Source organism: Equus caballus, chromosome 2 (genome assembly GCF_041296265.1).
Source record: "Equus caballus isolate H_3958 breed thoroughbred chromosome 2, TB-T2T, whole genome shotgun sequence".
Taxonomy (NCBI): Eukaryota; Metazoa; Chordata; class Mammalia; order Perissodactyla; family Equidae; genus Equus; species Equus caballus.
In genome coordinates this window covers 56,609,653-56,633,439 of record NC_091685.1, presented here as the reverse complement: position 1 = coordinate 56,633,439, position 23,787 = coordinate 56,609,653, and the positions used below count along the sequence as shown (strand labels likewise).

Sequence of the window (23,787 nt, the reverse complement as noted above, 5' to 3'; positions counted from 1 at the left end):
TACTCATTCCAGTAGGTGTGAGGTGATGTCTCATTGTGGTTTTAATTTGAATATCCCTAATGACTAAGGATGTTGAGCATCTTTTCATGTGGTTATTTACCATCTGTATATCTTCTTTAGTGAAGTGTCTATTCAAATCGTTTCCCAATTTTTAAATTGGGTTGTTTATCTTCTTATTGTCAATGTTTGAGAGTTTGAATGTGAAGGTTCATAGAAGCTTTGTTAAAAGAGCCTCAAACTGGAAACAACCCAAATATTCACCGACAGGTGAAAGGGTAAACAAATTGTGGCATATGCTTAGGGCGGAATCTACTTGGCAATAAAAAGGATCCATTGGTACACACGACATGGATGAATCTCAAAATAATCATGCGGAGTGACAGAAACCAGACAAAAAAGAGCATATATTGCATGATTCCATAAATATAGAATTTCAGAAAATGCAAACTAATCTACAGTAATAGAAAGTAGGTCGACGGTGGCCTGGAGATGGGGGAGAAAGGATGGGGGAGGGTGGGACAGGAGGATCCCCAAGGGGCACAAGGCAACCGTTGGGTACCGGTTATAATCACTATCTCGAGCATGGTGGTAGTTTCATGAGTGTATACGTATGTCAAAACTGATCAAATTGTTCACTTGAAGCATATGTAGTTTATCGCGGTTCAACTACATCTCAGTAAAGCTGTTAAAACAAGAGAAAGGAAAAAAAGTCAGTAATAAATGTAGATTCCTGGGCCCCACCCCGCAACTACGATATCATATGGGATCTAGGAATCTGTGGTAGAGAGAGGATGCCAGCTGTACTGTGAAAGGAAAACACTACTTTGGGCATTAAAAGAAATCTAGATTTGAATTCTCCTTCCACCATCTACGAGCTGTGTGTGCCTGAAAACAAAAGCCAGAATCACACAAGCTCTCTGCACCTTCATTTTCTGCATCTGCACAGACAGAGTAATAACCAGAAAGTCTTTTCCCATACTAATGTGAGGCTTAAACTAGGTCACCAAATGGAAGTGCCTGGCACAAAGTAGATCTCCCAAAATGTGGATTCGTGTAATCCCCATTTTCCCCGGAACTCCCAAAAGAGGAGTGGGTGGCTCTGAGAGTAAAGCCAAGGTGGGGGCTGGAGAGTGTGGACTGTGTGTGCACACGTGTGCCCGCCGAGGTGACTCTGACCAGCCGGGGTTGGCATGAAGGTCTCAAGGGACTCCAAGCAGAGGGATTAGCGTCCAGTCCTCAGCTACTGGCTTCGCGAATTCCCCACCAAAACGCTTTAGGGAACAGCTGCCGCTCCCACAGGGCCTGTGATAGTTAATGTTTGTCTCTGTCAGCATCAGGGCTACAGGCTGGAAGCTTCTCTCCTTTTCTGCCGTCCTTCATGTTAACTGGTTAACTGGCTCAGATGGCGCAGCCAAAACCGGAGGGAGGCAGCCAAGGCGGGCGTCTTTCTTTTCTTCCCTGCCTTTCCCTCCCCTTTGTAAGCGCTATGCCTTCGCTCCATTGTCAGAGGAGCTACAAAGGCCCTCCAGGTGCACGTGCATGCGGGTGTGTGACACATGTGCACACACACACTCGCACACACTCTTTTTCCACCCAGGCTCAGGTGATGAACTCCCGCGTCTGAGTCTCCTTATCGCATGGGTGCACATGGGCTCAGAAGCGTGTGCCTGTGGGAGTGCAGGAGGAAGGCGGCGGGAAGCCCAGAGTGCGAAAATAGGGCTCCCGGCTCCCTTGTCCCTGCCCTTTGTCTGGATGGAACTTCAGATGCTGCTGGGTGTCTTGTCAGCAAGTCTTCTGCAAAATAAACGGAAGTAATATTAAAAAAAAAGCTGATTCATTTAGTATTTAGCCTACTGAGAGGATGTGTACAAATGCGGATGAAATGCCTGCCCCCTTGTGTAGATGTGACTCTTGGTCTAACAGATGGAAGACAGCCAAGGAGGAAAAAAACGAGCCTTTATTGAGTGCCTACTGTGTACCAGGTCCTTTCATGCACATAAGCTTTCATCAGTCCTGGAACCTCCCAGGTGTGGGAGGTACTCGGTAAATGCTGCGTGGCCTAAACTGAGTTAAAAGCTGGGGAATTGCCTCCATCCTCCCGTAAATCACTGACGACCTGATGTGCAGAAATGACTCTGCACCAGGGGAGTGTGGGCCACGGCGGGCAGGGGCTGCCGGGCAACATCCTGAACTTACAGAGCATCGTCCTTTCCCAGGAAATCGGAGCACTTTTTCTTTTTTTCTGGTTAACTTATTTACTGGCTTCATTAAAGACACACTCTGCTCACTATTAGACTGCAGGCTACACTAACAGAATTAAAAGAAAAAGAAAAAGAAAACTGCGGGCAATTAAATAAGTTCTTTTGTCCTGGAGACAGCTCTGCAGAACAGGACACATCATTTCTCCAAAGACAAGAGCAGGGACATGACAGAGCCCCCTGCCACCCACCCTCCCCACTGTCTCCTCTCCTTGGGGAGGTGAATGCAGGGCAGTAGCTCTTCTGGAACCTTCCATCCTTGTTTAACATACGGCCATGCTGTCCTCACTTCCGTGCCAGCTGTATTAGGAGGGTTCAATGCGTGTACTTCTTGTCAAAAACCTTATGACTAGAGGGGTTAATTTTATGAGAAGCTCGAAGGTGTTCTCCAGACACAGAGGGCATTGGGTGTGAACGACCGCGGGCTGAGTTAAACGATTTACACACAGCGCTTCCTCGCCTGTGTCACTACCCCACTTAATTCTTACAGCCCTCCTGTAACACAGCCAGGTGGCACTGGCCCCAATTTACAGGTGAGGGAGCTGAGGCTCAGTTTAAGAAAAGTTTTAAAATGTGCTGCAGGTCAGGCAGTAGTGAAAGCAGGACTCTGCCCTCAGGTCTTCCGACTCCTGGCGTGCTTTCCTCAGTGCCCAGGGCAGCGTATTTTCTGAGTCGGAACTCCAGGCACGTGGTTTGAGAAGACTGAGTATTACACTATTTGCGGCAGAATGACCCTGGCAAGTTAAGGTGTTCGGTCTTTACGAGGACACCACACTGCTGGGCTCGAACCTGCCAACTGCGAGCCGTGGGAGCATCTCACTCGGGAAGCAGAGCAGGCTCTGAGCTGACTCGTAGAGAGGTCAAAGTGGGCACAGATTCTCGGCGCTTCTGCCTTGGAAGCCCTGGTACCATCCAAACAGATGCCACTTCCTCTCTTTAGTCACCAGATGGTCCCCCAATGTAGACGAAGCCTTAAAAAACAACAGCTTTGGGGGTCAGCCTGGTGGTGCAGCGGTGACATTCGCACATTCCGCTTCAGTGGCCCGTAGCTCACCAGCCAGGATCCTAGGTGTGGACCTATGCACCGCTTGTCAAGCCATGCTGTGGCAGCATCCCACATATGAAGTAGAGGAAGATGGGCATGGATGTTAGCTCAGGGCCAGTCTTCCTCAGCAAAAAGAGGAGGATTGGCAGCAGATGTTAGCTCAGGGCTAATCTTCCTCAGCAAAAAGAGGAGGATTGGCAGCAGATGTTAGCTCAGGGCTAATCTTCCTCAAAACAAAACCAGCTTTGAATTTGGTTGCTGATTTACACACGTGCTGGGCTTCTAGCTACCCATTTGAAAATCGTTGGTGGTTTTTTACCCATTTTTTACCCATTTTGTCCTGGGCTGCCTTGTCCTGAATACAGGGCCATCCTCCGTGTGACCTGCTGCCAGGGCAAAAGAAGGAAACGAGGATCAAAGGTGGATTCTCCCTTTCTTGTCTGTTGACAAAGGCAACGCTTTGTTCCCAGTTTGTTGGAGGGATTCCGTCTCTGGTCCTTCAGGGCAGGAGATTTTGTTAATATTTAATAATGGCGACAGCATCAATCGTATTCACAGGATCCTCCCCCAGTGCAGGGAGCTCTGGAGTTCGCCGCGGGCCCGCTGAACAGACACACACATCTCAAAATCACCCTGTCCAAACTGAGCTGTGTTCTTTGCTGTTACCTTGCCTGGGTGCTCCCTGCCTCAGAACTGCCACCATCCTCGATCCTGATGGTCCACACTGCTGTCCACATCCAGGCAGTTTCCCAGCGATATCAGTTCTTCCGCTGATGCGTCCATTTTCCCCATTGGCAACACCAACCCTTTACTCCAAGCCAATGTGGCGAGACGACATGCCCAGCATTCTCCCCTGGAAGCTGAAGAGCCAGGTCTTGGGCTCCCAGGCCCAGGCAGCTGGGCTGTGGACACTGGCCTCCGGGCAGTCGGATGCTCCCATTTGTGACTTGGAATTTGGAGTGAGTGCTGCAGAGAAGCAGGGGGTTGGAGCTGATTGCAGTCTCCACAGCGGCTGGAGTGGCTGCAGCCTTATCCAGGCAGCAGGCCGGCCGGGCGCCCGGGGCTGCCGGTGTTCAGTCAGAAGCAGTGCCAGCAGCATCCTAGCCACGTCGTTGCTTGAGTGGTTGTTGCTGGGGTCTGGCCTCCTTACCTCCTTGGTTTCCACATGTTTCTTGTCTCAATTCCCTGAACTTCCCAGTAACATTACAATAACTGTTCACGTTAGCTGAGCTAGTCTCTGTAGCTTGCAACCAAGGACCTGATGGGGACATGCTCCCACGTGGTAAGCCCCCGCTCCATGTAAGACGTTTCCCAGGGTGCTGTGCAAACAAACACGAAGGGCACGCCAGCCTCGTGTCCCTCGGAGCACAGAGGTGCTGTTGACCGCTGTCAGGGACCAGCTGGGCCACACTGATAGGGATTTTCCGCGGACTCAGCCTCACCCCTCCACGCTGGTCAGAAGCAAAGGGCAACAGAGACACCGCATTTAAAGCATTTACAAATGTAGGGAAGTTTATTTGCAGAGAAAGTTTTAAAAGGACTGGCTCTTCAAGTACAAATTATGACATCTATTGAGAGGAAAAAAAGCACAAGATTTCCAGTTACCAAGTTTATAGTTACTCTGTTCCTAGTGGACAAACAGCAGTTTTCTTTTTATCTTTTAATGATTACCCTGAGCTAATATCTGTTGCCAATCTTCTTCTTCTTTTTGTTTTTTCCTTCCTCCCCAAAGCCCCCTGGCACATAGTTGCATATTTTTAGTTGTGGGTCCTTCTAGCTGTGGTATGTGGGACGCCGCCTCAACGTGGCCCCATGAGTGGTGCCGTGTCCGCTCCCAGGATCCGAACCAGCGAAACCCTGGGCCGCTGAAGCAGAGTGCACGAACTTAACTGCTCGGCCACGGGGCCGGCCCCGCAAACAACAGTTTTCTTATGTGATCATCCTAATTCCCAAGGTCAGGGCAAACCTTCAGTTATCAGCTTTGAAAAGTCAGGGGGAAGCTGTTCGGGTCAGTGAGTCAGTCACTCACAGGAAGATTCCAGGCTTCGCTCATGTTTGAGACTAGAGCCAGACAGGCTGAGCTGGTGTGGTTTCCGTGTGCTGTGTCTGCACGTACGGTTGATTCCTCTGGTCACGTGCTCACGGTCTGTGCCGTTGCCAGGAACGCTGACTGAGGCTGGGCCCCTGCTCCACCGGGAACACAGGGCAGCGTCCTGCCGACCTCTTGTCATGACGTTTTCATCAACCGATCAATACATAACCTTTTATGTGTGTTTCCGTTTAGAGGCACACTAAAAAAACATATGTTGTTGGCTCATAACCATTGAACTCACAGCCCACAGCACTCAAACCCACGCCTGGATGAAGCTGGTCTGACACGCAGCTCCTCCACGAGGTGCGCGGGCTTCCTGCGCTGTGGATCACTAGGCAGCACTCCAGCACTGTGCTTGGGGCCGCTTTAAACAGCAAGATCACTGCCAAAAAGCACGAACATGCAAAAAATGGGACACTAGACAGACTTCAGAAAGGACACTTGCTCACAGTCTAGGAGCTGGAACAGGAAGGCAGAGCCTCGCCTCCCTGGTCTCTGGGGAACTGTGCATCAGCTGACCTCTGACTTCTGCATAGTGGCCCCCAGGCCCCGCTGACCCTGATTAGGGCACATCCCCAGCTGACTGGCTGCCTTTGGTTATCTTTCTGGCCAGGCAAGCTGTGGCTGTGGGGCAGGGATGGCGTCCTTCCTGACTTTCCTCTCCAGCCCTCTGAACATGGATGTCAAGGTCTGTCCGCGGGCGTCCTTGTCAGGGGGAGAGGCACCCAGGAGGGCCAAGGAACCGGGTACAGACGGACGGCCAGTGCCCACGTGCGGTAGGGATGGGGCTGAGGCCGAGGCCGCCCCGTGGCTCTCCTGCTCCACAGACGTGCAGCCAACTGGGACGCGTCCCTTCCTCCTCCTCCTCCCTCCCCCCCCCTTCCTCTTTCCTCCCTGCCTCTCCTTGTTCTCACTTGGCTTTACCCAATAGGCTGCCCAGTGGATCTGTGTCAATAAGAAGCAATCAGGAGCAGCCGTGATACTTGCAGTTGATATGTAATTGCACCAGGCTTAGTCCATCACCTCAGCCTCGCGGCGATTCCTGCTGAGGCCTCAGAATCCCAGCAGTCTGTCACCCTGACTTCGCGGGGTGGTGGAGGAGCGGGTGCGAAGGCTGCAGTTTGGGCCCTGGGAGGCCGCCTCAGGCCTGGGCAGCTGCAGAGCGGTCAGGGCCAGGATCTGGTCAGACACCGGGAAGGCAGACACAGGAGTGAGTCTGCTGGGCTGACAGGCTCCAAGGGCGGCCTGGGGCAGACCACGGGGCCAGCGGGACTGGAGCTGGGAGGGGGGCAGTTCGAGGGTCTTCCTCAGATGGACGGAGGGCCCCACACCGCATTAACTGATGCTAGTTTTTAGCTTTCAGCAGAGACCGTGCTTTCCCATCCATGATGTCACAGCAACCCCGTGGGCTGGTTAGGACCATTTCATCTGCAAGGAAGGACCTGCCTCAGCACCGCTCAGCCCGGAAGCAGGGAGGCTGCGGCTCAGACTCAAGATTGAATTTAAAGTCCGATTTAAGGTTTTGTGTACCTTCTAAGATGCCCAGAAACCAACCAACCAACCAACCCGGCTTTTGCACAGCTCTTCCACGGACGGCTCCCTCGGCGTTTCCAGCAGTCTGCGAGAAAGCCAGGGCAGCACATCATCCCCGTTTACACATCGGAAGAGCGAGTTCAGATTTGGGTGACCGACTGGCCCAGTTTGCCGAGAGCAGGGGGTTCCTGGGGCTGTCAGTGCCACCAGGCAAGTCCTCAGGTCCCTTAGCTCAAGTGGAGCTCTGTCAGTTCATCACAGTGGCTGAGGGATGGGGTTCCTTTCCCACGGCGCGGACACCCCGGGTGACTGACAGTGCACCCACTCACGCTTGTCTCTGAAGACGGCCCTAACATGGATGGAAACAACAGCTATGGTCTGTGAGGGCTCACTGCGCACTGGGACCTGCTACGGATTTGGTGGTAATAGCAAATACACAGCGCCCACTGTGTACCGGGCACTGCTCGGAGACTCAGCGAACACCAGTTGTATGTTAATGCTCAGTTAATCTTTTCACAGAGGAGAGAGTTGAAGCACAGAGAGGTTAAGTACTTTGTCCAAGATCACACAGCCAGTGAGGGCTGAAACTGGGATGAGAATATAAGCTCTCTGGCTCCCCAGGCCCCCTGAATCTGCTGCCTCTCTAATCTCAGTTAAATGCTCAGACAGCAGCTGGCCTTGCAGCTGTGATCTTATGGAAAGTAAAACTGAGGCAGGGGATAAATTCTGGTTAAATAAACGAATGAACAAACGAAGGAATGAATGGGAAAGTCCTCTCACTTTCCCAGGATTACAAAGCAAATGATGCCTGATCTCCCCCATACAGTGGAATATTAATCAGCAACAAAAAAGAAACAACAAAGATGGAAGCCAGAAAACAATATGTTGAGGGAAAGAAGCCTGAACAAGAGCACATGCTCTTGTATTGGAGTCCATTGATACGAAGTCCAAGGACAGATAAGACAGATCCACAGAGGTAAACGTCTGAGCTGTGACTGCCTATAGGAGGTGGGGGTTGACAGAAGGAGGAGGCGAGGGACATTTCCGGGGTGATGGAGATGCTCCATATCGTTGTTGGGGTGTTAGTCACATGGCTGTATAAATTTGGCAACACTCTTTGAATTGTACACTTAAGACATATGCATCTCATATGTAAATTTTACCTCCAAAAAAGAAAAAGAATAAAAGAACAGATGAAATAGGAGAGACAGGATTCACAATGAGGTGTCTGACCCCGAAGCCATGCTCTGTCTGCTGTCTGGATATAAAGCTCTTCCACACCCTGCCGGCCACAGGCCATGGTCCAGGTGAGCCGAAGCATTAGGGCAATGCTCAGAGTGGGAGGAGCCATCAAGGGGAGGCCAGTTGAGCTGCCTTAACTGAGCTCTCGCATGGGGCCATGCTGAACCAGCCCTTGCTGGCGAAGCTGGAGTAGACCCAGCCCCTGACAAGCAGCTCCCAGCCTGGGGAGGCATCTGTACCAGGAAGGTTGACCACAGGCCACAGCTCCAGCTGGGCAGGACTCCAGGCTTGTTTTGTAGGAATTGGGATTCTGGGCATGTTGCAAAGACAGAGACCCAGCTGTGGGAGTAAGGGTGGAATTCACCTACTCACTGTGGAATATAAGACAGGAATCTGGTTTGTGGAAGAAGCTAGAGGCTCAGGAACTACAACCAGAGCACAAGCTGAGGGCAGGGTTATCAGGAAATCTGACTTCAGCTGAGTCTCTGGGCCACCTAGCTGGCCTGGTCCAGCCTGGCTCTACTACTTAGTAGTATGTGACTTTGGACTGGTTACTTCAGTCTTCTGGGCCTCAGCTTCCTCATCTAAAGAAAGGACAGTGGGAATAATGATAGTATTGAATTACTTAATACAGAGAAGGAGTTAGACATCAGGGCCTTGCTATCACAGATCTTATTAGCTCAGAGCTCTTAAAACGGTACTCACCGAGGGTGCAGTTGGCTGCTGTCCTGGGCAGGGCTCCACCTCCAGAAATGGGTTGATGGGGAGACAGGACAGGGACTAGGCGGGTCTTAATGAAAGAAATAGAGCAAATATTATTATCCCATTTCACAGGACAGCATATTAAGGCCGAGGGAGGTCAACACGTGTCTGCGATTGCACAGCTGGGTAGTGGAAGACCCGCGGCCACACGTCACTTCCTCTGTTCCCTTGTCGGTGCTGCTCACACCTGCTCAGAAGCCAGCTGTCCTCCCCAGCCTCTGGCCCCGTTCCCCGGCCCTGTGCAGCAGTGACCTCCAACAGGAACCAGGGCTGCCTGTCTGATCTCCAGTTTGTATCAGGTAGGGCATCCTGCCTAGGACTTTGCTGGTGGCTGGGCGACATCCTCATTACATTTTGGCTTGTATTTATGTCAGCGGCACCTGTCACCACGTTACCTTGTCATCTTGATCACATATTTAGCTGTCAGATGCAGAGGCTCAGAGGCTGACAGTCTGCCGTTTGTACAGAACACACCATTCTTCACCGTGAGTCTCTGATCCTGACCCCAATCCTTCCTCTGGTCTTCAAGTCTGTACACCTGGGGGGGTGTCTATGTTTGACGTCAGTCTCACCCCTCCTCTCACCCCTCCTCTCACTCAGTCAGAGAAAGAGAGACAGAGGGAGAGATAAGAAGCAGGAGGAAAGTCTTAACTATAGCCAGGGTGGGGAGGGGCAAGGAGCCTCCCCCCAGGAAGCTGGACGGGACAGAGCCGTGAGGGCTGGGGTGGCAGCAGAGGCCAGATGGCAGCGGACACAGAGGTGGCAGCGGCGGTGCCTGGCGGCAGCTGGAAAAAGGCAGGAACAGCAGGAGGGCGGTGGCAGGCCCAGCTTCCTGCATGCCCCCGCTTCATGGGGCTCCACAGGCGTCGCCCATGAGGTTCTGTCCTAACATTTGCAACAAGAGAAATTCCGGTGTCCTCGACTCCTCCCAAGAAAGAGAAAACATGAGGAGTCCGTTCTGATGGCTACACTCGGGCAGAATGGGTTTAGCTGTTAGTTTGCTTCCTAAGCTCCCTCGTTCACTCACTCATTCCTTCATTCGTCAATTCATTCAACAATGTCTGACTAGTGATTAAGAAAGCACTTGTTTAGCATCCAGAAATCAGGAAAAATGACTTTTGGCTTCACTTGGAGAGTTAAAATGGAGATTAGAAAATCTTAATTGTGGGGGTTAACCCAGGTTTGGATGACCTTACCTTCTGCCTGTAAGTCTGTTTCTTCAAGAGTGAGCGGTAAGATGCACATGTGGGGCTGCGGGAGCAGCGTGTTGAAGGCCCCACTGTGGTGGCTGTGACTGACGAGTGTGCAGTGTTGGCCAGAGGCGCAGCTCCATTCTGCTCTGCTGACTTTGCAGGAGGTGGTTGTTGGGGGACAACCCCCAAGACCTGAGACAGTCCCTCGGTTGCCTGCTGAGATGCGGGGAAGCCCCCTCCTCTCTGGTCTTAGGGCCTGGAAGTGGGACCAGATGCTGTGCACATGTCTGCAGCTCGGTATCTAAGAAGAGACTTCTGCAAATGCCCGAGTGTCGCTTGGCTGACGGGTAGCCTTTAATCAGCGTAGCTTGCGTGTTTCTGTCCAGGATACGGGGTGTTATGATGTGGCTGGGTCGGGAGGGTCCCGATCTTGCTCTAAGCTCAGCCGTGTGCTGCTCTGCTGAGTCCTGCGAGGACAGGAGAGGTGGGCCTCACCGTTGGTGTTTGTGCGGAAACTACAAGTCGACTCAACTGAAGAGTGTGCAGGGCTGAGGGCAAACCGTGTGTCCTGCCTGGCGGCAACCATTGGTCTGAGTGATTCATGTCATATTCGGAAAGGAATAAACAGAAGGGAAAAATGCAATAAAGGATCCAAGGAAAAAGACCATAAAAACAGAAATAATAAGGAGAAAAACAGGTTGAGATAAAAGCAGATTGCAAAAAAGATGGTTAAAACAAATTAAATTGAAGGATATCTAAACCCAATAGAGTTAATAAAATTCACATGAAGGAAGTAAATCCCATAGAATAAACAAATTCATAGGAAGGTAGCGAAGGCAGGCGTTAACACTGCTAAGACTCAAATCGTAGATGAGAAGAGCAAATTCTTCTGGTATTCAGCGGGAAAGAAAAAGGAGAGGAAAGTGATGGGGTGACAATAGGTATGGAGAAGAGAGAAGGAGATGCAATCTAGGAATTACGGGTACTGCTGAGGAATAAACCAGAACAATTCATACAGAAACAACAATCAGAGTCATAATTGAAGAAAACGTGTCTTGCAAAATGGCCTAAATAGGCAGGCAAAATAAATTTAAAGGGAAATGCATCTACACACATCCTGGCTAAATGTTTGAATTAAAAAGATAGAGATTTGCAAGCACTCTGGAAGAAAAAAATGAAAACCAAAGCAACTAGGTTGAATATATGGTTACGGAAATTAAAATTAGAATCTCCTGCAGTCTCTGCAAGTACCCAAGGACAGCAGGGTGCCACTGTGGCGCAGACTGCGCTCTGGGTTAGTCAAATCGTTTCGCTTCCCTGCGGAAACCCAGGAAGACAAAGTTTCCCAGCGTCCTCTAGGATGGGTGGGCCACATGACTAGCTCTGCCAGATGGACTGTGGGCAGAGGGGATATATGCTACGTCTGGCCTGGCTCCTAAAATCTGCAGTGAGGTCTGTTATTCTCTTCCTTTCTCTGCTCCTTGGTCAGCTAGATGCAGAGGGCACAGCAGAGGACCCCAGGTGACAGTGGAAAGAGCCTGGGTTCCTGAACCATCTCAGGGAAGCCTGCCCCTGAGCCCACAATGGGCTGCACGTGTTAAGCCACTGCAATTCCGAGGTTCTTTGTTACAGCATGTAGCTTGCTCTGATACGAATGACTACAGAATTTTCAGGAAATGCAATCATGAGTCAACTGTTTTTTTAAATTAGTCAAGCAATGATTTAAGTGTGAACATAAGAGAAACACAACTTCAGAAATATGAGTTCAGAATATGTAAAAGACCTGTTTCCTTCCTGAAAAAAGTACTTAAGAATATATTCCATCAATACAGAGATGTATCAAAATGAAGACCCAAGCGTGCAGAGGTTATCAAATAAAAGGCCTGGAGGTAAGTACTAAATCAGTTAACCGCGGAATAAAGTCTAAATAATTCTTGTTAACATGGCTATAAAGTAGAACAGAAAGTAGAAAGTCATTCTCAAAAGTGATAAAAACACAACAGAATTTGGCTCTGATACCCAATTTTACTCCAGGAAAAACAAAGAAATTGGAAGGAAGAGTGGAAAGTAGTAAAAAGCATCCTGGTTTCCTCATCTTACAGGGAGAAGACGATGGGCACTATTTTGCTTTTGACAGTGATTATTAGAAAAATAAAGTTCAAAAATTAACTTCTAAAACTTAGAAGAGTTTGAAATATACTTTCTACCCTCCAAGCTATTTGAGGGAAAAAAAAAAAACTTATGGTATCTTTAATAAATAGAAATGAAGAAAAGAAAGAAAATTACAAGGCAAAAACAAATAAATAAAATAAGAAAAAGCAAGGAAGTCCTGTAGGCAGATATAATAAAGTTAGGTGAAAGTAATAAATCCAGATGTATAATTTATGGCAATAAATAAAAGGGTCAACCCTTCCAATAAAACACAGAGACTACCTGGCCGGGTGGCATAGTGGTTAAGTTTGTGCACTCCACTTTGGTGGCCTGGAGTTCACAGGTTCTGATCGTGGGCATAGACCCAGCACGACCCGGCAAGCCATGCTGTGGTGGCCCCCACATAAAATAGATGAAGATTGGCATAGATGTTAGCTCGTTGACAATCTTCCTCAAGGAAAAAGAGGAGGATTGGCAATGGATGTTAGCTCAGGGCCAATCTTCCTCACACACACACACAAATACAGAGACTATCAGATTAAGTCAAATAAAAAATTTCAACTATATGCTGTTTATAAGATATAAATCTAATGCAAAATGATTGATAGGAAAAGATTAAAAATAAAAGGCTTGGTAAAAGACATCAAGAAAACACATACAAAATGCAAGAATGATAACATTAATATAACAACAATTGAATTGAATGCACAAAGAAAATTGTGTAATATGGATGAAACATAAAATCCAGAATAAAAATATGGCAGTCATAAAGCAAATAGTAGATGATGCCGAATAACTTAATATCAAAATATTTCATGCAAAACCGTTGGAAAATATGAGGAGAAAATAACATAAAGTATTTGTGGAGGGAAGACAATGTATTTTTCTCAGAACATGCCAGATAAGGCAAGTGAAAAAAAAATGAGAGTGTAGGGTTCATGGAAAATGGAATTAATAACTTTTATTTAATAAAGATGTAGAGCAAACTTTTAACCCTGTGAACAGTAATATTCATTCTTCCATTCGTTCTCAGAACAGTGACAAAAATTAAAAGAAAAGCTCATTAAATACTGAAAATCAGTATTTATGTAGAACATATTCACTGACCACCATATAATAATGAATAGACAGAATAACAAAGATTTCAAAAAGGCATACCCATGGTCTTGGAAACTAAAAACTCCTCAGCTTAACAATTGTGGGGTCAAAGGAGAAATATAGGCTATTGATAAAGTAACAAAAATTAGAACACTTTATGTAAAAGCTTATGCAGTAAAGTCAAAGCAGTACAAAAGGGCAAATTCATAGGCTAAATGCTTTTATTAATGAATTAGAAGTAAAAATGGAATATGCAATTAAAATATTTTAATAAACAGCACAAAGAACCCAAACATAAAACAAGGAAAAAAACAGAAGAACTTTCTTGAAATAGAATAGTAGTATGTAGATCTAGAAAGTCTAATAGGAAAACAGAGAAAATAAATACACAAAATTAGCTATTAGAAATTGGATAGACCTACAGCTACTGAAATTATGACACATTGCATGAGACTAATATATTGTATTCTAGACCATTTTTAAAATTTTGATTGCAAGCCATGATTTTGTGGCAAGGTATTAACTACCAAAATTGACTCAAAAATGGGCAACTTAAAAAAAAAATTGCCATAGAATTACCTCCTCAAAAATGCTCTTGACTTGGTTAATGTTGTGGTTCAGTTGATCAAATTTTAACAAATATGTAATTTTTAAGGGGAAATTAACCATATCTAATCATATAAAAAGATGGAAAACTTTCAAAATTATTTTATGAAACTAACATAATCATAATAATGAAATAAAAGAAAAAAACAGTTTAATTTCTTTTTTGAAATGGAAATAACAATCCTTAAATAAAATGTCATCAAATCACACTATTGCTATATTAAGCAATGAATCATATAATATGTCCAGTTTGGCATTATCTCAAGAATGCAAGAATAATTTAATGTTACAAATTCTATTAATACAATAAGGGTCAGTGAGGCAGAGGAAATTTCACCTGGTGGCCTAAATACATTTGATAAAAATAACAAGCATTTAAAAAATCTCTTTGTAAAAATTTAATAGAAAGTAACATAGTAAGATCACTTACCTCAAGCTCTAGTTCAACATTGTACGTGATGGTAAAACACAAAAGGAGCTCCCATTAAAGTTGTAGCAGGGTGAGGGTGCCGCAACATTACTGTCATCTAACACTCTTCTGTCCTTTCTGGCGATACAACAGTAACGAACAGGAGCCCTAGGTGACAACATACCCGGCAGCGGCGATTCTCACCTGGGGCGATTTTGTTCCCCTGGGGACATTTGGCAGTGTCTGCAGACATCTTTGGGTGTTAAGATTGGTATGGTGGTGGGTGCTACTGGCCTCTGGTGTGTGGAGGCCAGGGACGCTGCTACAGTCCAGAGATGCCGAGGACAGACTCCTACGACAAAGAGTGCCCACTGGTCGGCTCTCTTGAGCAGCCACAGCCACCTCAACCCAACTTGTCCAAAAGGCAGCTCTTGCTGTAAGCCAGGTCCCACATGAAATGCTTTATTTATCTTATTTAATTCTCACAAAATCCCTATGAATCAAGTGCTACCATGACACCCTTTCTGCACATGAGGCTGTTAAGGCACAGCAGGAGTCATATCGGTTCTTCAAGGTATTGAACACAGATCAATACAGTGCTCATCCGTGTTGAACACAGGTATTGAACACAGATCTGTGAACGACACAGACATTAATGATAGAGATCAGGTTTGAACCCAGACAGTCTGGCTACTATTTTTCCCCCAGTGAGGTAGCTCGTTGTCATCAAGTGACTGAAGTAGCATTCAAGATTACACACACGCGGCACGATCCATTCCAACTTTATAAGACATTATACATAATTAAATAAAAGTAACTACGTCTTAGTTGGTAGTAGTGGTATTTCTAAAGCGTCTTTAATGGACATGTGTTATTTTGTAATCAGAAAAAACAAAAATCCAATAAGTCCTATAAAAGGATCAGTGGAGCTAGATGTAGCTTGGTATCCTCTTACCAAACCCTGGAGTCTGCAGAGGGCGGTGCCGCCTCTGGGCTGCCGTGCATCAGAACAAACATCGCTCCTCAAGTGTACGCACTAGAATTCCTTTAGGACCAGAAATCTGGATTGAAACTGGTGTAAACAGAGAAAAATGAATTGGCTCATGTAGCTGAAAAGTCTAGAGAAAGGGCGCTTCAGGCAAGGCTTGATGTCACAGCAGAAAGTGTGACCCAGACTGACTTTCTCTCTCCATTTCTTGACTGCTTTCTCAGTACTGGCTCTCCAGTCAGCAGGCTCTCTCCTCTCTGTCATTCCCAGCAGGGCAGAGCAAGTCTCTCCTCAGTGTTCCTAGAAATAGCCCAGATATCTGATGGGACCACCCTAGGTCACCTGGTGTACTGATTGGCCTGGCCTTGGTCTGAGGTCCCACTTTGGAACCAGAGCTGAACTCAACTTCCCTGGTGTCCTGTGGCTCCACAAATAGAGGATGGGGGCCATTGGGAAATTGGAAAATTTACATCCATCGGGAAATGGATGGTGGGGATTCAATTAATGCAGATACAGTACATTAAGGGACTTCCAAGAACGGAACTCCACTTTATTAAATGTCTACTTGGGTATATTTATTATCTAATATTATAGACAACAAGTCCACTGTGTTCAGAGAAAGAAGAGTCACAGAGATGGATTTATAAGGGAAAGTTTCCTGGTAGAGACAGGACTAGAGGAGTCCGCTTGAGGAAGGGGTAAGCTGTGTAGACAGAAAGCAGAGGGCTGTGTTTGTCGTGTAAGCATAGCACGGCCAAGCCCAGGCCGTGGGAAGGGAACTATGTGTGGTGTATGGAAATGAGGAAGCGCAGCGTGGAAGCAGCAGTGCATGGGGTCTAAATTGTGCCGATCTCCTCTGCAGCTCCGTGTCTCCCCAGAGAGAAGAAATGCCCCAGGAGCTTTTTGTGGAGGGTGTCACACACTCGTTGTTAATGTTTTGTATTACCAAGGGGCTTTATGTTTCTAGCCTCATTTTCCACACCTGTAAAATGGACATCGTAGCACCATGCTAGGACTGATAAGCAGATTAGATAAGATTTTGTCTCTTCAAAGGCTCTGAGAACTGTAAATTAGCAGATGCCTGTAGGGACAGATGGTTTCAGGGCGCCCTGGAATGGACTCTAACGGGGACCTGGAGGGCAGACTCAAGCTTTAAAAGTTAGAGGCAGAATTGGGCCCCAGCTTTCTCCCCAGATGCCCTGTCCTGACTTCTTGGGGCCTCAAAGACCTCCCTGTTTCTGCAGGACACTCACGACTCACGTGACCATCAGTGTGGGGCTACAAGGAGAAGACAGGGGCTGGGGACTTCAGGCAGCCAGCTGGCTTCAGGGAGGGAGGGATGAGGGAAGCAGGGTGCTGAGAAGGGATGGGAGCACCCTGGGAGGACACGGAGTGACTTCTCTGGGTGACTCTGCCAGAGACCATGAAACCTCAATGTATGAAATTAGCTTGATTCTGTACAATAGTTTCATCAAGGTGGCTGTCAGGAAATCAATAGCACGCTGCAGTGACGTCCGTAAACGTGCTGAAGAAGCAGGAGAGGTCAGGGCAAAGGCGGGGTGGCTGTTGCCAGGCCTCAGAAGACACGACTCCTGGAGCTGTGGGCACAGGAGCCACCCCGAGGGGCCAGCTCCTTGCTTCTGCCATCGATTAATCCAGGGAGAAGGAAATGCAATTTGCGACACATCTGTTGAGTGTTTCCTTCAGGCCGGGCTGCGGGCAGCAGCAGGGGGCCAGGCACTGGGTTGGTGGGGTGACCTCTCTCTGTCCAAGTCTTACTTGGGAAACAGGCAGAGTGAGACGTTATTGGAATTGACGGAGGGTTAGTGAACGCGGACCTTTTAGGGAACAGGCAGGGGGCGTCGCTGACACTCCATCATGTGTGGATTTGCAAACATAGCTGGTTCTGCTCCTGGGGATTGTGTCTGCAGGCCCAGGAGGGACGCAAGACCCATCTGCACTCAAAAACTCTGGAAGATGCAAACTCGCAATTTCCTAGCACTTAGCTCCATGCTTTACCTATCTTATTGCATCTTCTCAAAAACACTCTGAGCTGCGAATTTTTATCTCCATTTTATAGATGAAAAAATTGAGGTTCAGTATGATGAAGTGGTCTTTTCAGCACGGCGCTGAAAGTAAGAGAGCACTTACGTGTGATTCATACCTTAGTCTGAATTGCTTCAGTTAGATTGTCATCGTGGCCATTACACCAAGCTCGTGGCTGACACTGATTTTGCTCAGAAAATTGGAATGTGAGAGTAGAGGTGCTTGTGTGGGGGCTGGAGTTGTAGAGAGAAGCAAGAGGGTAACTTTGAGCAGAAGAGATGGGGAGAAGGCAGGCGAGTTTTGGGGTGAACAGAGGAGACAGACGGGGTAGGAATCATGGAGCCGTGGATGGCAGCACAGACAAGAGGGGCTGAGTGAGAAGTGGGCACAGTCTCCTGCCCTCCTGCCTGGGCTATGGGAGAGCCTCTCAAGACAGTCTCGCCTGTGCCTGGTGAGCATTTTCTAGTGGTGAATTCTCTGTTTTTGGTGAGGAAGATTCTCCCTGAACTAACATCCAATGTCAATCTTTCACTTTTTTTTGCTTGAGGAAGATTAGCCCTATGCCAATCTTCCTCTATTTTGTATGTGAGTTGCCCCCACAGCATGGCTGATGAGTGGAGTAGGTCCGCGCCTGGGATCTGAATCCATGAACCTGGGCCCACAAAGCAGAGGACACGGAACTTTAACCACTCGGCCACAGGCTGGCCCCAAGGTGCTAATTCTTTTCCAGCATTTCACAGGAAACCTGTATGTTTTTCCAAATGCCAAGAAAAATCAGTTGAGAAAATGTGAACACAGTAAAAAGTATTATAAGTCTCGAGTGAGAATTTAAGCTTAACAATCAACATAGAGATGTTACTGCTTTGAAAGAATCAAAAACGAGAGCAGGAAACACTGACACAAGGAGTTGAAGGTGAAGGCCAAGGTGCTCAGGAGCCGAGACAGCAGCAGGTGGGCAAGCAGCGTCGGTCCCACCAGGGCATCTGCTTATAGTCTTTGCCTGAGAAGAGAGGGTAGTGGTTGCCCTGTCTGCTGCTAATGGGGAGTCATTGTTGCAAATAAAATAAGTGGTAGTAAGCTTTATACCCATGGATGCTTTATGGGTGGCATTCCAAGAAAAAATAAGTTTTGGAAGTGAAATACGTCTTTAAGTTGGCACTTTCGACCTGTGATTCCACGCGTTACCGCCAGGAGCAGTTGCTAGGAGAGCCGCAGGTTATTTTGTTCCATTATTACCTAAACATGTTTATGACTTGAACATTCACTGTGTGTTACAGTTCTTTGCAAACACTCGAAGAGAGAAATGCAAAGAGAAGATTCGAATGCTGTTGTGGGAATACTGCAACATTAAATCGAGAAATGAATTTAAAAGTCTGAATTAGCAAACGCAATAACGAATTTGAAGACAAAACTAAAATCACATCGATGGAGCACACAATGTTTTCATTGTCAAAAAAGAAAATGAGCTTATATAAAGCAACAGGTACACAAACACCCAACTCAACATTGCTTCTGGGCACATTCTTACCAATTTGACAAAGGCCTGTGAAAGACAGAAGAAAGTCTCTATGTCTAGAATATTTTTCACACAACAAAAGATCAAGACTTTTGGATAGGGCAACTAATGTTTCGTGTGTTTTAAAATTTCATTTTAGGAATGAGAGCTTTTAAATATTAAAAATTAAGTCTTGTGGTATTAGCTTTTAATTTTTAAATGATTTTTATTTGGCATTTATTTTTGTTAATATTACCTTCTTTTAACATTTTTGATTATCAAATGTCTATATCAGGGAGAGATCATTTTTACATATTATTGAAGTACGTAACATCGTCATGATATATTGGTTCATAATAATAATAAACCATGCATTTATTATATATTTTTTAACAGAAAACCTCTGTGGTAATGTTATCACCCCAAAACAATTCATTGTTTATTATTGTAGTCACTATTATTTTAAAATACACAGAGTGTTACGAAAAATGCAGAATAACTTATGCTTTGGGGCGTTCCCAAGGATCACCAGGAGCTCTGATTTCTTGTTCTCAAACACTAAGGACTAATGTCTCTTGGGAATTAGGAACCCGGCCCCGTGAGGATGGAGACGCTGACCCCATGTGTTCCTCCTCTCTGCTGCTGGCCCTGGTTCAGACCACGCATCACACATGGAGCACCAGAGAAGCAAACAGGTGAACGGGGGACAAAAGCAGCCTGGAAGTTGGCGGAGCTCGTGGAGACACCACCGTGGAGAAGAGCTGCCCTGCAGGGACGCCAGGCCCGCGTGCGCCTGGGCTGGCTGCACCTGGCCGAGAGCGGCTTATTTTCCACAGTCGTCGTGCACCCACTTCCTTTCTTTCTCAAGCTCACAACCCCACCTGGGGCCTGGCATCTATCCTGAGTGACCGGCCATGGTCTGTGGCCCCTTGCCCTGCCACTTCTGTACCCCTCCCACCTCTGGAACCTCTCCCGGCCCCTTTTGGTCTGAGTTCCTGTTCTGTGGAGGCCCAGCCTGGCTTTGTGCTTTGCTTGTTTTGTGATGGTTTAGAAACACAGTCCAGAACTTATCTGGATCAATTACAACCACCTCTTATTAACAGCTGCTACAGGGGCGCAGGTGTAAGGCTGATGGTATTACACAGCTTAACGATGATACTTTCATACAGCTGATGTTAGCTTAGCATGGTGCTGCTGGGGCAGGTGTCAGCTCTTTAAGGGGGCCTCTGGAAGGTTCTAAACCTTTGCTTTCCCTTCTGAAAATTGGGGATATGTGGCAGACACTGCCCATTCAGGAGTCATTCCACCTTCTTCCTGCTATCAGAGCCCAGACCGCATTCAAGTGCTGGGGTATGGGGGTGCTCCTTGGACCCTTCTCCGGCTCGAGGGGAAGGATGCTGAGCAGATGACGCCAATCAAGGAAATCCCAGTTTTTCAGCCAGAACTGATTAGCCAGGGGTTTGTGGCCCTACTGTGGCTGGTGAGATGTAAGGGGACGTTTGCTGGGAGAGGTGTGAAACTGCCTTCTTCAGTCTTATAAAATAGAGAGACTTTTTTCCCTTCTGATTGCAGCTATGTGAGAAGACACCTGGAGCTGCAAGCTGCAGCTGTTTTGTGACCAAGAGGGGAGCTGCCGGTATGCTGAAGATGCAGAGCAGAAAGATGGAAAGAACTTGGGGCCTGGTGACCTCCTTGTGCGACTTTATTGACAGCCCTGGAGCTGCTCCACCTCTATGGTGAGACTTCTCTGGACTAGAGTGTTGAGTACTCCTCCCTGTGCCGGCTGCACGTGGCAGGGAAAAGCTCTCAGATACAGACAGCCCTTGCCCACTCACAAGATGAGTTTTGTGGTAAAACATGTAGAAGGATTTCTGGAAAGTTAAAAGCTCTGTAAATTGAAGCCATTTATCTTTCTCATATACACACACACAAAGTATCAAGTGGTGCAATTTCATGCCTCGTGACTGGTTAGCCAGGGAAAAACTGGGAGGCAGAAGGTCTCACTGAGGTCTCTCAATTCGCACCCTATAGCTAGCCAGCCGCTTTGCTCACGTGTGAGGTTGGCTCAGCCTTCACTGGAGGCAGTGTGCTGTAGGGGGAGGTACATTGCATTTTGCCAGGAGACCTGGTTTTAGGTTTATCTCAACAAATAATGAGCTATGTGACCCTCGACAAGTTAACCTCTCTGAGCCATGGATGCCTCTTTGGAACAAGGGAACAGTAGCCTGCATCCCCCTCAGGGTCCTTGCAACATCAAATGGGAGAGCATATGGTTTCCAAACGATATGGCAGGAAGGCGATGGTGAGTGTCACAGACTGAATGTTTGTGTCCCCCCAGTTCATATCCTGATACCCTAACCCGCAAAGGAGGTGGGGCCTTTGGGAGGAGATTAGGTCATGAGGGCAGAGCCCTCAGAGATGGGAGTAGCGCCTTTATGGAAGAGGCCCCAAAGAGCTCCCTGCCCCTTCTGCCATGTGAGGACACAGAGAAAAGATGGCCATCCATGAACCAGGAACGGGTCCTTACCAGGCGTGGAATCTGGGGGCGCCTTGATCTTGGACTTCCAGCCTCAGAACTCTGAGCAATCATCTCTGTGGTTTACAAGTCCTCTGGGCTATGGTGTTTCTGTTACAGCAGCCCAAATGGACTAAGACGGCGAGGACGGTGACTAATGACGATGACGACGATGGTGATGGTGGAGTTTGCTTCATCTGGCCGTCGGTAGAATTCTAAAAATAGCAAAGACTGGGGAGGGCGGCAGGTGGGCAGAAGAGAGTCACAGAACACGTGGGGTCTGCACACCCTCAGACCTCAGACGTCTGAGACCTACCCGGGGATGGCACTGACGCTGAGAGGAGCATGCAGGGAAACGGGGAGCCCCTCCTTCCCGCGGCACCGTGGGCCTCCCCAAGGACGGACCCCGGGCCTCCTTCCTGTCCTTTGCTTTGACATGTTCGGAAGAGTTTCAGTCCAAGTGGCTTCTTCTAACTCAAATCCAGTCCAGCGGCCCTACGTGCTCATTTCCGCGCCTCGCTTCCTGGAGCAGCGGGGCGGCGGGCGCGGGGAGGGGCGGGGCTCGGGGCGGGGAAAGGCGGGGCTCGGGGCTCGGGGCGCGGGGCGGGGAAAGGCGGGGCGCGGGGTGGGGCTCCGGGCGGGGCTCGGGGCGGGGCTCGGGGCGGGGCTGGGGCTCAGGCCTCTCCCACAGAGCTTCATCCTTTGCTTCCTTTCCTTCATTTTGTGTAACACCGGGACGTGACAGCTCTTTCCTTACAAATGTACCTGTCTCCACAAAATCGATGAGTTTCTCTGAGTACATAAACCAAGTTTCTGTGAATTGAGTGGTATTGTAAATGTGGTGGGAGAGCTTGCCAGCTGCAGGAATCCCGTGGTGATCTCAGGTGCATCAGCTCAGTGGGTGAGGAGTAAAGGCTCCAGTCTAACTGAATCGGATCCTTCAGTGTAGAGCATGCTGTCTGTCCAAAATATTTCCTTCCGTTTCTCCTTCATGACCCTGCCCCCACTTGCCCTGTTTGTTTTGTATATAGATACGTGGGTTCCTCATCATGCTGGGTATGGCCACGTTCTGGCCTGGTAATCTCCTACTCAAACTTCAAGGCCCTCTCCAATTCTCCCTTCCTTTCTGCAGCTTTTGGTGACTATTCCATTATTAATGAATTGTTTGGTTTATCTTGATCCCCAGAGAATTTTCAGCACCTCTTCACTGTAGCACTTATCACATTGGTCAAGTATTTGCTTACTTGTCTGTCTCCCTCTGGTAGAACAGACGTTTCCTAAGGGCAGAGATCACATCTTAAATATCTTGTCATCACCCGCGCTGGAATGATGGCCTGCACACAGAAGTAATCAATAAACATTTGTTGAATTAAATTGAATTTGTAAATTAGATTTGCTTAAGGGAGAACACACCTGTGTTCATTTCACAAAAGCATTCTTGGCCATATAAATCATTTTGCGAAAGGATCTCTTCAAAGGGAAAGCCCCCTGGTATATTTGCAGTGGGATGTGATTTCAAATAAGCTACATTCCCCATCACTTTTTGCAGGAGCACATTTCCTGCTTCAAATTCCCATCTCGAGATGCGAGGCTGGCACAGCCTTCCTGAGACAGATAGTTCACAGGTTGATAGTTTTCCCTCTGCCCTTCAGCCTGGGACGAGAACGCTTGGGCCTGCAGCCCTGGTGCGCGGGGGCATCCGGGGCCCAGCCTGAGCTTCTGGAACACGCCGCAGTCTGCTGGAGACCCAGGGGAGGCCCTGGAGGACCCATCCTCTTAGGGAGAAGCCAGAGCCGAGGTGCTGCTTCCTGTCTCTCAGCCCTCGTAACACCCATTGCTCTCCACCCGAAATCGCCCTTCCGTCATCACCCATTAATGGTATTTGTAAGGAACTGCAAAATATTGAGGCTGATGCTTTTTGGCACTAATATTGCTATTAATATTGATATCTCTTGCAATGCCAGCATCATTTTAATAGTGCTTCTCGCAGGCTCCTCAGACGCTGTCCTCTTCTCCACTCCTAGGGTCCTAGCCCTGCCCTCAGCTTATTTTTAAGGATTTTAAGAAGTTATGGATCACACAATAAAAGGGAGCAAGAAATCAAAGCCGGCCTTTACTCGTCTGTAATATGGGATGTGTTGGAATGGTCCTTCTCTAAACTAGGCTGGAGGGTAGGTTTCCTCTTTGACTGACACACAGCATGGTGGGGCTTTAATCACTCATTTGATCCCCTGGAAATTTATCGAGCACCACTGTTGCTCAGGTCCTGTGCAAGGTGCTGGGGACGCAGAGATGAAGAATCAGGGTGCTGCCCTTCTGATGGGCAGGGTTGGGTGGGACTCAGTGCGAGAGTG

At 47.9% G+C, this 23,787-nt stretch overlaps 1 long non-coding RNA gene across 1 annotated transcript; it reads right to left on the bottom strand.

The window, feature by feature from the left end:
* Positions 1–8,835: 8,835 nt before the first annotated feature.
* LOC138921577 (uncharacterized) lies at positions 8,836–21,980 on the bottom strand. The gene is made up of 3 exons (XR_011434251.1): positions 21,446–21,980; positions 10,129–10,592; positions 8,836–8,960 (listed from the first exon to the last, which is right to left on the bottom strand). It is a non-coding gene; the product is annotated as an uncharacterized lncRNA (long non-coding RNA).
* Between the last annotated feature and the right edge of the window lie 1,807 nt (positions 21,981–23,787).